The sequence below is a fragment of the Microtus oregoni genome, unplaced genomic scaffold, assembly GCF_018167655.1.
Source record: "Microtus oregoni isolate MIOR12 unplaced genomic scaffold, Mior012 000040F_ref0000088, whole genome shotgun sequence".
Lineage (NCBI taxonomy): Eukaryota > Metazoa > Chordata > Mammalia > Rodentia > Cricetidae > Microtus > Microtus oregoni.
This window is the reverse complement of record NW_024543207.1, coordinates 265,614-279,895: the sequence shown is the minus strand read 5'-3', so window position 1 is coordinate 279,895 and position 14,282 is coordinate 265,614.

Below are 14,282 nucleotides of genomic sequence, written 5' to 3'. Positions count from 1 at the left end.
TGTTCTAAAGCAAGTTCTTCATGCCATTGATCAGTCTGATGAACAGGAATCCAGGCATGCACTTATGGTCTAAGAATTAAAGTCTGGAGTTGTCAGGGTACACTGTTGAGTGCGGGTTGGTTGAAGAAAGAAGGTAATCAATCCAAGATGAAATTTTAAAGCCTCTGTGGCAGCAGGAAGGTCCAGCCTCTCTGATGGACTGAACTCTGAACATCCACACAAAGATTTACTGATTATTACACAAAGTGTTTCCTCATAACAAGGTCCCTGATCTAATTTACCAAAAAAGAACATCATGGGGGCTGGAGAGATGGCTCAGTGGTTAAGAGCATTGCCTGCTCTTCCAAAGGTCCTGAGTTCAATTCTCGACAGCCACATGGTGGCTCACAACCATCTGTAATGAGGTCTGGTGCCCTCTTCTGACTTTCAGGCATACTTAGAGACAGAATATTGTATACATAATAAATAAATAAATATTAAAAAATAACAAAAATGAACATCACGATGTTAGTACGTAATAATAATTTATTACGTATCATTTGCAATACACAATAATACAAGAGATGTCTTGTGACCAGAATCATGGATGGCTACAATGGCCCTTCAGTAAAACAATTCTATAAATCACAGGAAACAATCATTCTAAATAGCTACCCCAGATACATTGACTGCTAAATTCCTACACCAAGGAGATAAAATCACAGTGTAAGAGAAGTTTGGTATATGGGGTGACAATTACAAGTGGCCTGCAGTCTCCATGTGGTTGAAATGCAGGAGCCAGTCCCTCTTCTGACGTTGGTTAGAGCCATGAGAGTCATGAACTTTCCAAAGTTGAAAAAAAGAACTAAAAGTTTTAGATGTTTGTATGACTGCTGTCTGCTTTGAGACCCTCATAACCGAGAAAATACTCAGGAAGAGTCAGCAAGTAGCAAGTAGACTCATATGTTTGAGCCATAACAAAAATAAAGTTTTTTTCAACTTTGGAAAGTTCATGACACTCATGGCATTCCCTATAGTCCCAAGGATAAGTCATCATTTAACATGTTTATCTAAAGGGGAGAATAAGGGAGGAATTACTCAGGAGCAACTTGCCAAAGCAGCTCATACTTTAAAATTTTTAAATTGTTTCCTTCAATTTTACCCTGACACAAGAAGCAAGGAATTTTATCTAAACTCCCCGAAGGATCTAACCAACGTCTGGGTCCTGGAATACAGGCTCTATCCTACAGGGTTTCTCTGGATTCCAACAGGACTGGTAAAGCCACACTGTGAACTGGCACCAGAAGACGTTGTGGTAACAGAAGAGGGACTGGCTCCTGCATTACAGACTTACTTTTCAGTAGAAACTTTTTTCCTTTTCATCTGGAAATATCCAATTATGTTAGCCTTCTTATAACTTGTATAAAGCTTTTACATATTTTTCTCTCCATACTTACATATATTAACCCATTTTAACCTTCCTTAATACCTGTATAACTTTTTACCTTTTTTTTTTTTTTTTTTTTTTTTGGTTTTTCGAGACAGGGTTTCTCTGTGGTTTTGGAGCCTGTCCTGGAACTAGCTCTTGTAGACCAGGCTGGTCTCGAACTCACAGAGATCCGCCTGCCTCTGCCTCCCTAGTGCTGGGATTAAAGGCGTGCGCCACCACCGCCCGGCTTACCTTTTTTTTTTAAAGATTTATTTATTTATTATGTATACAACATTCTGCCTCCATGTATGCCCGCACGCCAGAGGAGGGCACCAGATCTCAGTACAGATGGTTGTGAGCCACCATGTGGTTACTGGGAATTGAACTCAGGACCTCTGGAAGAGCAGCCAGTGCTCTTAACCTCTGAGCCATCTCTCCAGCCCCACTTTTTACCTTTTTTATCTGTATATATCCATCCATTTTAAGCTTTATATATAAATCTTTTTTTCATTAAAACGGTCCATTTTTTGTATCCATTTAACTTATTTATTTATTTACTTTTAATAGTCTGACATAGGTGTTTAATTATTGAGAGTAGTCACTGAAAAGTAAGTCTTAATCATCATTAGAGAATAAAGGAATAGTAAAAAAGCAACTTTAAGTCAATAGCAACAGCAATGGTGGCTTTGAGTTTGTTTTTCTGTTGGAATCTGTCTGTGAGCTTGCCTATCACAGTAGGAAGCCTGTTAACTCTTGCAAAGGCAAAACCTGACTTTCACATTTCAAGCGTTTAGAGTACTCATCAGCATTTGTGTTTCTCTAAGTCGTGAGAAGAAATAAGGTGGCGGCAATCTCTTTACTGCCTGTCTTGTTATAGATTAAGGAAGTTCTTCCTAGGTTTTGTCTGTTAGTGCAAGAAGACCTGGAGAGTATCAAGACCAGGGACTTTATTGTTTATTTACTTAATTAAGTCCTGTGGCAGAATCTGTGAGCCTGTTGGGAGATTTCTTTGATATGTTTATTAACCAAATCAGGGCTGGCAGGTAACTGAGCCTCAGTTTCAAAATCTTCTTATGTAAGAAAATCTGATAATTAAACTTCTATTTTAAAGTTCTTAAATTTGTAGCTTTAACGAGCAGCATGTTCATCCTTTGTAGCTAGAGTCAGAGTGGTTTCAAAGTGGAATCTGAATTTTAGGTATGGATGAACTGACCAGGCAGTCTCCTGCGAGGAGCTGGTTGAGGCCAGTTTGCAGTTGTAGCAGCAGGTGGCAAGACTGCTAATTTGTTTGATGAAGATAAGACAGGTAACAAAGGGGCCCCACAAGAATTGTATATGCGTGGTGTGCCAAAGACAAATGCTTGCACGCTTGTGTGAATGGCATCGTCTAACTTTTATTTTTGTTTTGTTTTGTTTGCTTTGGTTTTTTGAGAAAGGGTTTCACTGTATGGACAGCTCTGGCTGTCCTGGAAGTAGACCAGACTAGCCTCGAACTCACAAATATCCACTTGCTTCTGCCACTATCGCCCAGCTAGTTTTAGCTTCTTTAAGCAAAATTTTTTTCTTTTGTTTTGCTGTGTTTTTCAAGACAAGGTTTCTCTTTGTTGCCCTGGTCACTCTCAAACTCATAGAGATGCACCTGCCTCTGCCTCCCAAGTGCTAGGATTAAAGGCATGTGCCATCACTGCCCAGTTTAAGTAAAGTTCTTAACTGCTGTGCATGCAAATTAGATATAGGAGACAAAGAATTTCCCATGGTGAAAGCAAAATGGAAAGGCAGGTACTGTATTGGCATGCTTAAGGGAAAAGTGCACTCTTTCTTTGTGATGGAAGTTGAAATAAAATCAAACAAGAAAATTAAAGTTGGTGATCGAGGGGAGTTTTTAGGGCTCGGAACCCCTGCTCCTGAGATCAACTACCAACCAATTCAGCAGACCTAAGATGTCCAAATTTTTTTTTTTTTTTTTTTTTTTTTTTGGTTTTTCGAGACAGGGTTTCTCTGTGGTTTTGGAGCCTGTCCTGGAACTAGCTCTTGTAGACCAGGCTGGCCTCGAACTCACAGAGATCCGCCTGCTTCTGCCTCCCGAGTGCTGGGATTAAAGGCGTGCGCCACCACCGCCCGGCAAGATGTCCAAATTTTAATCCCAGCACTCCAGAAGCAAAAGCAGGCAGATCTGTGTGAGTTGAAGACCAACCAGTACTACATAATAAAACCTTATCTCAAAAAAGCCCAGTGCAAGCGTACATACGTACTTACATACATAGTGAGAAAGGGGGCAGAAGAGATGGCTAGGTGTTTAAAAGCAGTTACTGCTCTTGCAGAGATTTGAACTTGGTTCCCAGTTCCCCGTGGGAGTCAGGGGAAGTCAATGACCACCTGCAATTGCAGTTCCAAGGGGCCCAACATCCTTTTGGGGACTTGATCACCCGCGCTAAGTGCACAGACCCACACATAAGCACACACACAAACATATCTTCAAAGTAAGAAAAGACTTGAGGGGACAATGTGGTAGCATAGTCCTGTAATCCCTGAACTAGGGAGTCGAAACCAAGAGGATTGCTTTAAATGAGATCTTTTCTCAAAAACAAAAACAAACAAAAACAAGCAAGCAAACAGACAAATTTCAACAGAATGTTCTCTTAATGGAGAATTCCTGAGTAGTTTAACTCTATTCATTTAGTTTGGAGATAGCTGGCCCTTTTGAGAAGGCCTCAATCGTCAAGAGGATTGTGGACAACTGAGAAGACAAAGAAGGGGCTAAGCAGTTGGAAGTCGGAGTGGCTGTGTTTCTTCTTGGCTGTCTTTGATCATATCTGCATCAGGTGAACAAGAAAAGATCTGATACAAAGTCATTTCCACTTTCCAGCCCCTCAGGGAAGATTAAACACCAAAATAAAAGATGAGAACTGTTAACACCCGATTTGGTGTTACACCCTCGGTACAGTTCGCGCGCCACTGTACCGAACGCGAGTCGGGCAAGGGCCTGGAGATTGAAAAGAAGACACAGAGAGACCAGGGTCATTTGAAAGGAGGTCAGCTGAATGCCACTTTATTCAGCATTGGGGGAGTCCTTATCTACCTGACTGCAGCACAAGGATCTCCGCCCAGGCAGGTGGGAAATTACCATATTAACAATGGAGTAAATGCCCTGCAGCTAACCACCAGGTGGGGCAGGCATAGCACAGAAACACACAGGAAGCTTAGTTAGTTGATCATAAACTGTCCCCATGAATGCACCACAGGAATAAGGGAGACCAGGGCCCTACAGGTCCCCCTTTTGTATAAATTATGACTAGGCCTGTCTTGGGTGGCATTGGACGTCAGGCAATACCCCTTACCCGTCATGGGAAAGTATCCAGGTCAAAACACATTTCCTGTCTTAGGTTGAGGCAGCCCCCCAAAAGCCTTTCCCGTCTTTGGCTCACTAGTCATCTATCACCGAGTTCAGCCAGATTTGTGCTGAGATTCTCTGGGGCAATAGCTAAGAGGACTTGCCACGTGGCAATATTGACCTGAACTTGCCTTTGGCTTTGGCATCATAACCATGAAGATGATGCTCCAGCACATGTAAGCATCCCTTAAGGAGACTGTGCTTGCTCAATCCTTAATAATTTTGCCCAAAATGGAGCCCTGTAAGTAAGGTCTCAGCGCTGGTGAAAATAACCCTGGCAAAGCTAACTAGAATAATTTTAAGAGCCAATTTGTAAATTGTACAGCTCAGGGTCCGTGAATAACAGCAATAAGCTTATCACTGTAACATCTAGCAGTGGTCTTTAACCACAACCAAGAGCAAAATTAACTGCAATATTCATTTGTAAATTTAGCTCAATTTGAATGGCTACGGCATTTGTAACCTGTTCTGAGGAGGTATCCTTTGTGCTAGTAGGAAGCAACTGACTGACTAATGAAAAATCCAGCAGCTTAGCTGCTGTGGCAGCAACAGCTGTGGCTGCCGATATCATGGGATGGGTAGATGGGTAGACAGGCGAGGAATAATCCTTGGCACTTGGACCACCGCAGCCAGCTCCTCAGGAATCCCGCAACTCTTTAGTTGACAAGCCAGAATCTCTTTGATCTCTCAGCTCTGTCCTGTCTTCAGGCTTTTGGACAGGAAAATCCACAGCACGCACCAGCCGCTCAGGTACCCAAATTGGATTGTCAGCATCCTGCGGGAAAACACAAACAGCCCCTCTTCCCCACACCAGTACAGGATCTGGACCATGCCAGGTGCCATCTGATAGATTCTTCCATTTGACATGAGGCATCCCGGAAGAATCTGGCCGCCAATGTCTGTCAGCGGCAGTATGAGATTGAGCATCAACAGTCAAAAAATTTAAAATGTATAAAATAAAAGATAAATGATCTCTGGGGGTGGAACCATATTCCCCCTTTTTAGTTTTATGCAAATAGGCTTTGAGCGTACGATGAGCTCGTTCCACTATAGCTTGTTCTTGAGGATTATAAGGTATACCGTTTTGTGAGAAATTGAAAACTCAGAACAAAATTTAGCAAAGCCAGTGCTAGTATAGGCTGGTCCATTATCAGTTTTTACAGTTTTAGGAACTCCCATGTAGGCAAAAGCCTGGAGACAATGACTTTTAACATCTCGTAATCTTTCTCCTGTGTGAGCTGAGGCAAAAATGAGATGAGAATATGTATCCACGGTTACGTGAACATATTACATGCGCCCAAAAGAAGGAATATGGGTGACATCCATTTGCCATAAATGATTAGGGGCAAGCCCACGAGGATTAACTCCCAAATGGGGAACAGTTAAAAGTTCTGTACACAGAGAGCACTTTTTAACAATATTAGTGGCTTGCTCTCGAGATATCTTAAAATGAAATCTTAAAGATTCAGCATTGAGATGAAAACGATTATGAGCTTTTTCTGTAGCTTCATAAGATTCCTGACTAACTACATAAATTTGACGAGTAAGCTGATCAGCCAAAGCATTTCCCTCACTCAAAGGACCAGGGAGGTCAGTATGAGCCCGCAAATGCCCTAAGTAAATGGGTACAGATCGGGCCCAAAGCAAAGTTTGAATAGCCAATAACTGCATCTGGACTCGAGATACAGAGGCAATATAAGCTGTAGTTTCCAACGGTGTAAGAATTTTGTTTATATACTGACTGTCAGTAAAAAGGTTAAATGGAATATCAGCATATTTCTCTAGGGCCATCTGGACGGCAACCAATTCAGCCACCTGAGCAGAGTTAGTATTAACAGACTGAATATCAAAATCAGGAGGGGAGGCTACTACAGCTCTCCCGGTGGAAGATCCATCAGTAAACACATTTCGTGCCCCTGCCAGGGGCTGCAAACAAATAATTTTAGGGAAACATATCGGATGATTTTTAAAGAAGGTGACTAACTTATCAGAAGGATAATGATTGTCTAACTTGCAGGGATTAGTGCATAAAAATAAAGTCCAATCTTCAGCAAAATTTTGTAACCAAGTTATTTCTGCCTGAGTATAAGGTGTAATAACCTCATCAGGTAACATTCCAAAAGTTTGTAAGCTAAGCTTATATCCTTTCTGAATAACACGTAGCACAGCTGATGGATATGAGATAACAATTTTTACAGGTGACACATGTTCATGCACCCACAGGATGGGTCCTTGCTGCCAAAAAACTCCAGTAGGACTATGCTTGGAGGGGAAAATTATTAACAGCAGTGGCTGACTATAGTCAATATAATTAATATGAGCAGAGGCAAGCTTTTCTTCAATTAAAGTAATACATTGTCTTGCTTGAGGTGTTAACTCACGAAAGGAGGTTGGGTCTGGATTCCCCTGCAGAATGTCAAAAAGTGGTTTTAAGTCTCCAGTAGGAATTTCCAGACTTGGCCGGACCCAATTTAGGTCTCCAAGCAACTTTTGAAAATCATTTAAAGTTTGTAGTTTATCTAGGCGAAGAGTAACTTTTTGCGGTTTTACTTCTGTCTGCAACAGCTGATGCCCCAAGTATTGATATGGAAACTGTTGTTGTACTTTTTTAGAAGCAATAACTAACCCAGCATGTGTTAGGCATTCTTGCAAGTCAGCAAAAGCCTCAAGGACTATTTCTGGGTCCTGTCCAGCTAATAGGATGTCATCCAAATAATGACTTATATACAGTTGAGAATATTTATACCTAATAGGGGCAATGACCCGTGCCACAAACATTTGGCAAATTACAGAACTATTGGCCATACCCTGGGGCAATGTTACCCATTGGTAGTGCTTGTATGGTTCTGTGAAATTTACAGACGGTACACTGAAAGCAAATTTATCAGAGTCTTTTGGATGCAAGGGAATGGTGAAAAAACAATCCTTCAGGTCAATAACTAAAAGATGATATCCTGCAGGAATACCTACAGGCTGAGGCAACCCAGGTTGAGTTGCCCCCATAATTTCCATGTAATCATTTACTGCTCTAAGATCTTGTAATAACCTCCATTTACCAGACTTTTTCTTAATGACAAAGATAGGGGTATTCCAGGGAGAAGTGGATGGCACTATGTGTCCTGCTTCTAGCTGTTTCTGGACTAGAGTACGAGCAGCCTGTAATTTCTCTTTACTCAGGGGCCACTGCTCTATCCAAACAGGTTTTTTAGTTTTCCATTTTATAGGAATGTATTTTGGCTGCTCTGCAATGGCCCCTAGGAAAAATTTCCTAACCCTGCATGCTGTCCAGGTGACTGTTGTATAATTTTCTTGTCTGCTAAAATCTGCACATCCCCCTGCAGATTTTTGCCCAAACCCTGACCAGGGACAAAGCCCTGCCTCGATAGCATACGCTGCACAGGTTCAGTGGTCAGAACTGCTCCCATAGCTTGCAAAACGTCTCTTCCCCACAAATTAAGAGGAAGGTGTTCCAGGACAAATGGTTTAAAAATGTCCTTATGGCCTTCTTCGTCCTCCCAATTTAAATATTGAGTACTGCACTCTGGAGAACTGGCCGTTCCTACTCCTTGCAAGGTTGTAGAGGCTGGCTGTAGAGGCCAGGCTACAGGCCAGTGCCTTTTAGCAATCACTGAAGAATCAGCCCCTGTATCAGGAAGGCCTTGGAACCTTTTCCCATTGACTGTTAAAGTAAGGGTGGGGCGATTCTCTAAACTAGAAACCCAAAAAGCTCCAGGGGATCCTGTGGAGCCAAATCCCTTGTCTCCTCGTTCTTGTTTAAAGAAAGGATTAGTAGAGCGAAACATGGGCAAAAGCACTAATTGAGCTATTCTTGCTCCTTGAGGGATGACAAGGACTCCCATACCAGCTTCAATCATAATTTTAATTTCTCCAGTAAAATCACAGTCTATAATTCCTGGTAAAATTTTGATTCCCTTGAGCACAGAACTACTTCTACCCAAAACTATACCTACTGAACCCTCTGGGATAGGTCCAAATACTCCAGTCCCCAAGGCTTGCACACCCATTTGTGGGGTCAATACTACTCGGGCGGAGGTACAGAGATCTAGTCCTGCACTTCCTGAGGTGCCTCACACAAGGTCGTTGACAGTGAGGCATTTCTCTGAGGAATGAATCTGATGGGAGCTGCTGCTCCGCTCATGGCCCCGTACACTTGTGTTTTGGGGGCCCGGGGCAGGCCCCTCCCCCCGTTTTTTGACCTGGGGATAAGATTTCCTTGACTGTCCGTCTTAGAGTGACAGTCGTTGGCCCAGTGAACTCCCTTTTGGCATTTTGGGCAAACGCCTGGATTTCCTCTAGGCTGATTAATAGCTCCTTTACCAGCAGGGCAGTTCCTTATGAGGTGTCCTGACCTTCCGCATTGAAAACAATTCCTAGGCCTAGCTCCACCTTGGCCTTCCTTGAGGGCAGAAACAATGACCTGGCCCATCACGTGGGTGCCATCAATATCTCTGCATAATCGGATAAAGTCATTCAAATCTCCATCTCTATGGGGGCGTAAAACTTGCTGACAGAACTTGTTTGCGTTTTCAAAGGCCAAATGTTTGACGACTGGCATAGCTGAATCCACATCCCCAAAAATGCGGCTTCCCACCTGTAGAAGGCGGTCAATGAACTCAGAATAAGGTTTTGAAGATCCTTGAAGGATCTTAGAAAGCTGTTCTCGTGATCCTTTGTTAGGTAAAGTTTTCCAAGCTTTAACGGCTGCTGCAGCTATCTGAGCATAAATTGCAGGATCATAAGCAATCTGTGCTTCTAAGCTAGCATATTGTCCTTCACCAGTTAACATGTCGAGGTTATTCTGGGGGAAACCTGCTTTAGCATTTTTGCCTGCAGTCTTTTTGCAATTTTCCTGCATTTCACCTCTCCATAACAAATAATCTCCCCCTGAAAGACAAGCCCTGCAAAGCTGCATCCAGTCATTGGGTATAAGGTTGAGTTCTGCAAAAGATTCCAATAAAGCTACAGTGAAAGGAGCATGAGCTCCATAGTCTACAACTGCTTCTTTTAACTGCTTGATATCCTTAAAGGCCAGAGGGTTATGTTGCCTGGCCCTCTGTCCCTGTTGATCAATCTTTTCCACAACAGGATAAATCTGCTTCTCTCCATGTCGATGATCATCCCAGCGGTGCCTCCAATTGTAACACCCGATTTGGTGTTACACCCTCAGTACAGTTCGCGTGCCACTGTACCGAACGCGAGTCGGGCAAGGGCCTGGAGATTGAAAAGAAGACACAGAGAGACCAGGGTCATTCGAAAGGAGATCAGCCGAATGCCACTTTATTCAGCATTGGGGGAGTCCTTATCTACCTGACTGCAGCACAAGGATCTCCGCCCAGGCAGGTGGGAAATTACCATATTAACAATGGAGTAAATGCCCTGCAGCTAACCACCAGGTGGGGCAGGCATAGCACAAAAACACACAGGAAGCTTAGTTAGTTGATCATAAACTGTCCCCATGAATGCACCACAGGAATAAGGGAGACCAGGGCCCTACTGAGAACCCCAAAGATCACTAGAGGGCTGCAAAGATGGCACAGCAGTTAAGAGCACCTGTTCTTGCAGAGGACCTGAGTTCAGTTCCTATCTCTCACCTCAGGCTATTCCCAACCACCTGCAATACCAGTTCTGTGGGAATGGTTTTTCTGAGAAATGCTGTTTGAAGCTTGTCTTTTCAAATCTAACTTTCACCCAACCTGTACCCAATTTAATAATGTGCTTTGGGATCATTTATGACTAGGCATTCATTCTGCTCACATACTGTATATTCAACCTGTTAAAAATTAATTGAGCTCTAAGAAGAGCATTGTAATCCATCATACTATGTTTTGGACTTCTGATGTCCATACAATGCTCAGTTTTGCTTGCACCATGTTCTCTGTTTTGTGACTCTTTCTTTCATGGCCCTGGCTCAGAACAAAGTATGTATGTGAGAGATGTGGTGACTGGGCCTAAGATGCATATAGATACAAAGTGATCACATATCTAATTGTAACTTTGTGTCCTGCTCTGAGTTAGGAGGACCAGAAGGATACTATTCTCCCTTATGAGTCTCCTATGAAAGATTAAAAGAAAGTTTCCTCATTTCTCCTCATTACCATACATGATATATATTACTGATAGTATGTCCTCTTCTGATCTCAGAGGGCACCTGCACACACGTGCCATTCACTCAAACAGACCATGCGTGTACACAAAGTCAAAAATAAATCTTTAAAGCAGACTTAGAGCATGGTGCTTAATAATCCATATCTCATTGAATGCCCTTAATAAATAAAGATCAGCCGGGCGGTGGTGGCGCACGCCTTTAGTCCCAGCACTCGGGAGGCAGAGGCAGGCGGATCTCTGGGAGTTCGAGGCCAGCCTGGTCTACAAGAGCTAGTTCCAGGACAGGAACCAAAAGCTACGGAGAAACCCTGTCTCGAAAAATCAAAAAAAAAAATAAATAAATAAATAAAATAAATAAATAAATAAAGATCATCTCCACGGATTATCTAAGAGAAGTATTAAACAGTATTTTATGTTGTTAGAGTGAGATTTGCCCTGGCCAGACTGAAAGTCTTCCATGGACCAGGCTTGCCTTGAACTTGCTATCTGGTTCTCAAGTTCCTAACTAGAAAATTCTTCCACTGGGTTCATTTAATAAAGCAGAGAACAAGTGTTATACAGCTGTTAGAAGAGGTCAAAGCATTTGTGGGGCTTTGGAGATTGCTCAATGGATAGAAGGACTTGCCACTCAACTGGAGTACAATGCCCAAAACCCACAGAAACCAGGCCCTGATAACTCCGCTCTGTGACCCAGTCACTTCTGCTGTAAGATTGGACAGGAGAACTGCCTGTGCCTTGGTGGGCTTGGAATACTCAGCACAGAAAAACCTCTGTAAGGTGGGAGGTGAGAACCAACTCCTAAGAGTTGCCCTCTAACCGCCCCGTGTGCCTCGGTATGAGTGTTTGTCCTCCTTGTGATTTAAATAACTGATATAATTTAAAAACGTATTTACTGGATTTAGAATTAGCATTGTTGGGATTTGAATGTGAAATGCCCCCCAAAGGCTCCCTGTGTTTGAACACTTGGTCTCCAGTTGGTGCTGCTTGTTTTTTTTTTTTTTTTTTTTTTTTTTTTTTAATATTTATTTATTTATTATGTATACAATATTCTGTCGGTATGCCTGAAGGCCAGAAGAGGGCGCCAGACCTCTTTACAGATGGTTGTGAGCCACCATGTGGTTGCTGGGAATTGAACTCAGGACCTTTGGAAGAGCAGGCAATGCTCTTAACCACTGAGCCATCTCTCCAGCCCCGGTGCTGCTTGTTTTGAAACACTGCTGCAGGAACTTTTCCTATCTGCTCTCTGCATCCTGACTGCAGATGTAATGTAACCATCCCCTTCACTTCCTATGGACAAAATACACCTCTCCACCCTTACATTTCTTATCAAGTGTATCATTAGAACAATAACAAAACAATAACAAAAGTAATTAATAGAAGTATCTTTTTTTGCTGTTGGTTGGTTGGTTAGTACTTCTGCTTGTGGCACAGAGGTTAGAGAAGTCATTATATTTGGCAATGAGTACCCTTACCTCCTGAGCCATCTTGCAAGTCCTGCTTTTTTTTTTTTTTTAACCTTTTAGACCCTTTTCTTTTGTGATTATAAAGTAAACTTTTATTGTCTTCCTGTGCCATAAGCCCTTCTCTGAGAACAGGCTAATCTTTTGAAAACCACAGGGTACATGTGTAAATTTTATCCCTGTGCAGATGGTTGATGCACCACTGATAACAAAAGGGTGGACTCAAGGGAAATATGATCTCAGACCAACTTTTACTACACCAAGCACAGAACAACAGCCCACCTGGGATCTTCTGCACTAGGACCGTTCACTATAGAGATGATGGACTTAACCTTTAAAGCTGATGATGCACCCAGCACGGTTAGTTTTTTTTAACGATTAATGTCAGAAATTAAGATTTTAAATCTACCTCTCAAATAAACTTCCTAGGGATAACACTGTAGGTTTTCCTACATCTACTTTCCCATTTCCTTTATTTGATTGATATAAATTCTCATGGCATTAGAGTATATGTTCAGGGAATTCTATTAATTACTAGTATTTATTATTAGTAATAATTATTAATATAATTAATGCAATAATAGCAGATATTAATTCAACCCTATTCATAACTTTGTTTTTAAATGTTTTAAAAAGTCCATGTAGGTATTTATTTGTGAGTATGTGTGTGTGCTGAAGTCAGCAGGAATAATTCTCTCCTCTCAGGAATCAGATTCAAGTTGCCAGGCTTGCTGGCAAGTACCCTTACCCCCTGGGCTATCTCTCGAGTCCCAGTGAAATAGTTATTTCTAAGATTGGCATACTAGGCCTGGACAAGGTAGAAGGCACCCTGTGTATAAGGGTCTTTATTGGTAAGAATTAATCCTAGCTGGGCATCTAGTCACTCCTGTAAGACTGGCACTTGGGAGATAGAGGCGGGAAGATCAGAAATGCAAGGTCATCCTCAACCACACTGTGAATTCCAGGCCAGGTTGGATACAGAAGACCTTGTTTCCCAAAGGAAGGAAGGGAGGAAGGGAGGGAGGGAGGGAGGGAAGGAGGGAGGGAGGGAGGGAGGGAGGGAGGGAGGGAGGGAGGGGGAAAGTGCATATACATCACACTCACAAATAAGTAACTAAAAATTTAAAAATTTTTGGAAGAAAATGACAGAAAAATAAATGGACAGACAGGCTCTGGTTTAAAAAGAAAAGACAAGGGTGATTCGAATATGCATCTAGGTCTTCTCAGAGCTAAATTAAGGAACTCCCAACCAAGGCTGATAACATTGGCTAACTGGTTTTCATTTTTCTGTTTTAGCATTTATTAGCATATTCTTGGGGGGGGGGAGGCTCACACATGCCGCAGGGCACATGTAGAGGCCAGGGGACTACCTGAGGGCAGTTACTCAGGTCATCAGCCTTGGCAGCAGCTGCCTCCACCCACTGAGCCATCTCCATGGCTGCCTGGCTGACTTCAGCATCTGCTATCTCCAGCCACTGTGCTAAGGGCTCGGTCAGGCATCCCACACAGTCACTGCTTCCTCTTTCTATGAGGAGGAAGTCCTTATCACCGTAATAAAGATAAATGTAGATAAAGTTCAGCAGCGTTTCAGTTCAGGGATCGTGACCAACCACGGTAAAGAAGAGAGCCTGAGCTGTAAGGTTTCCTGACTCGGAGGATTCAGCCCACTCAGCCTCATGTGAGAGGGCTATGGGGTGAACAAAGCAGCCAAATTCCCAGACATCCCTCGTAGACAGAGCATCCCTGCCCCCACTCATCGGTGGCTTCGTTTCTCAGGGTAAGCTCTTTGATCAGACTTGACACCTTGTGGTTAAGACACAGCTCTCTGGTGGAACTGGGTACTTTTCCTTCTCCCCACTCATCTATCTGTTCTTTCAGTTTGGTGATGCCCCAGGTG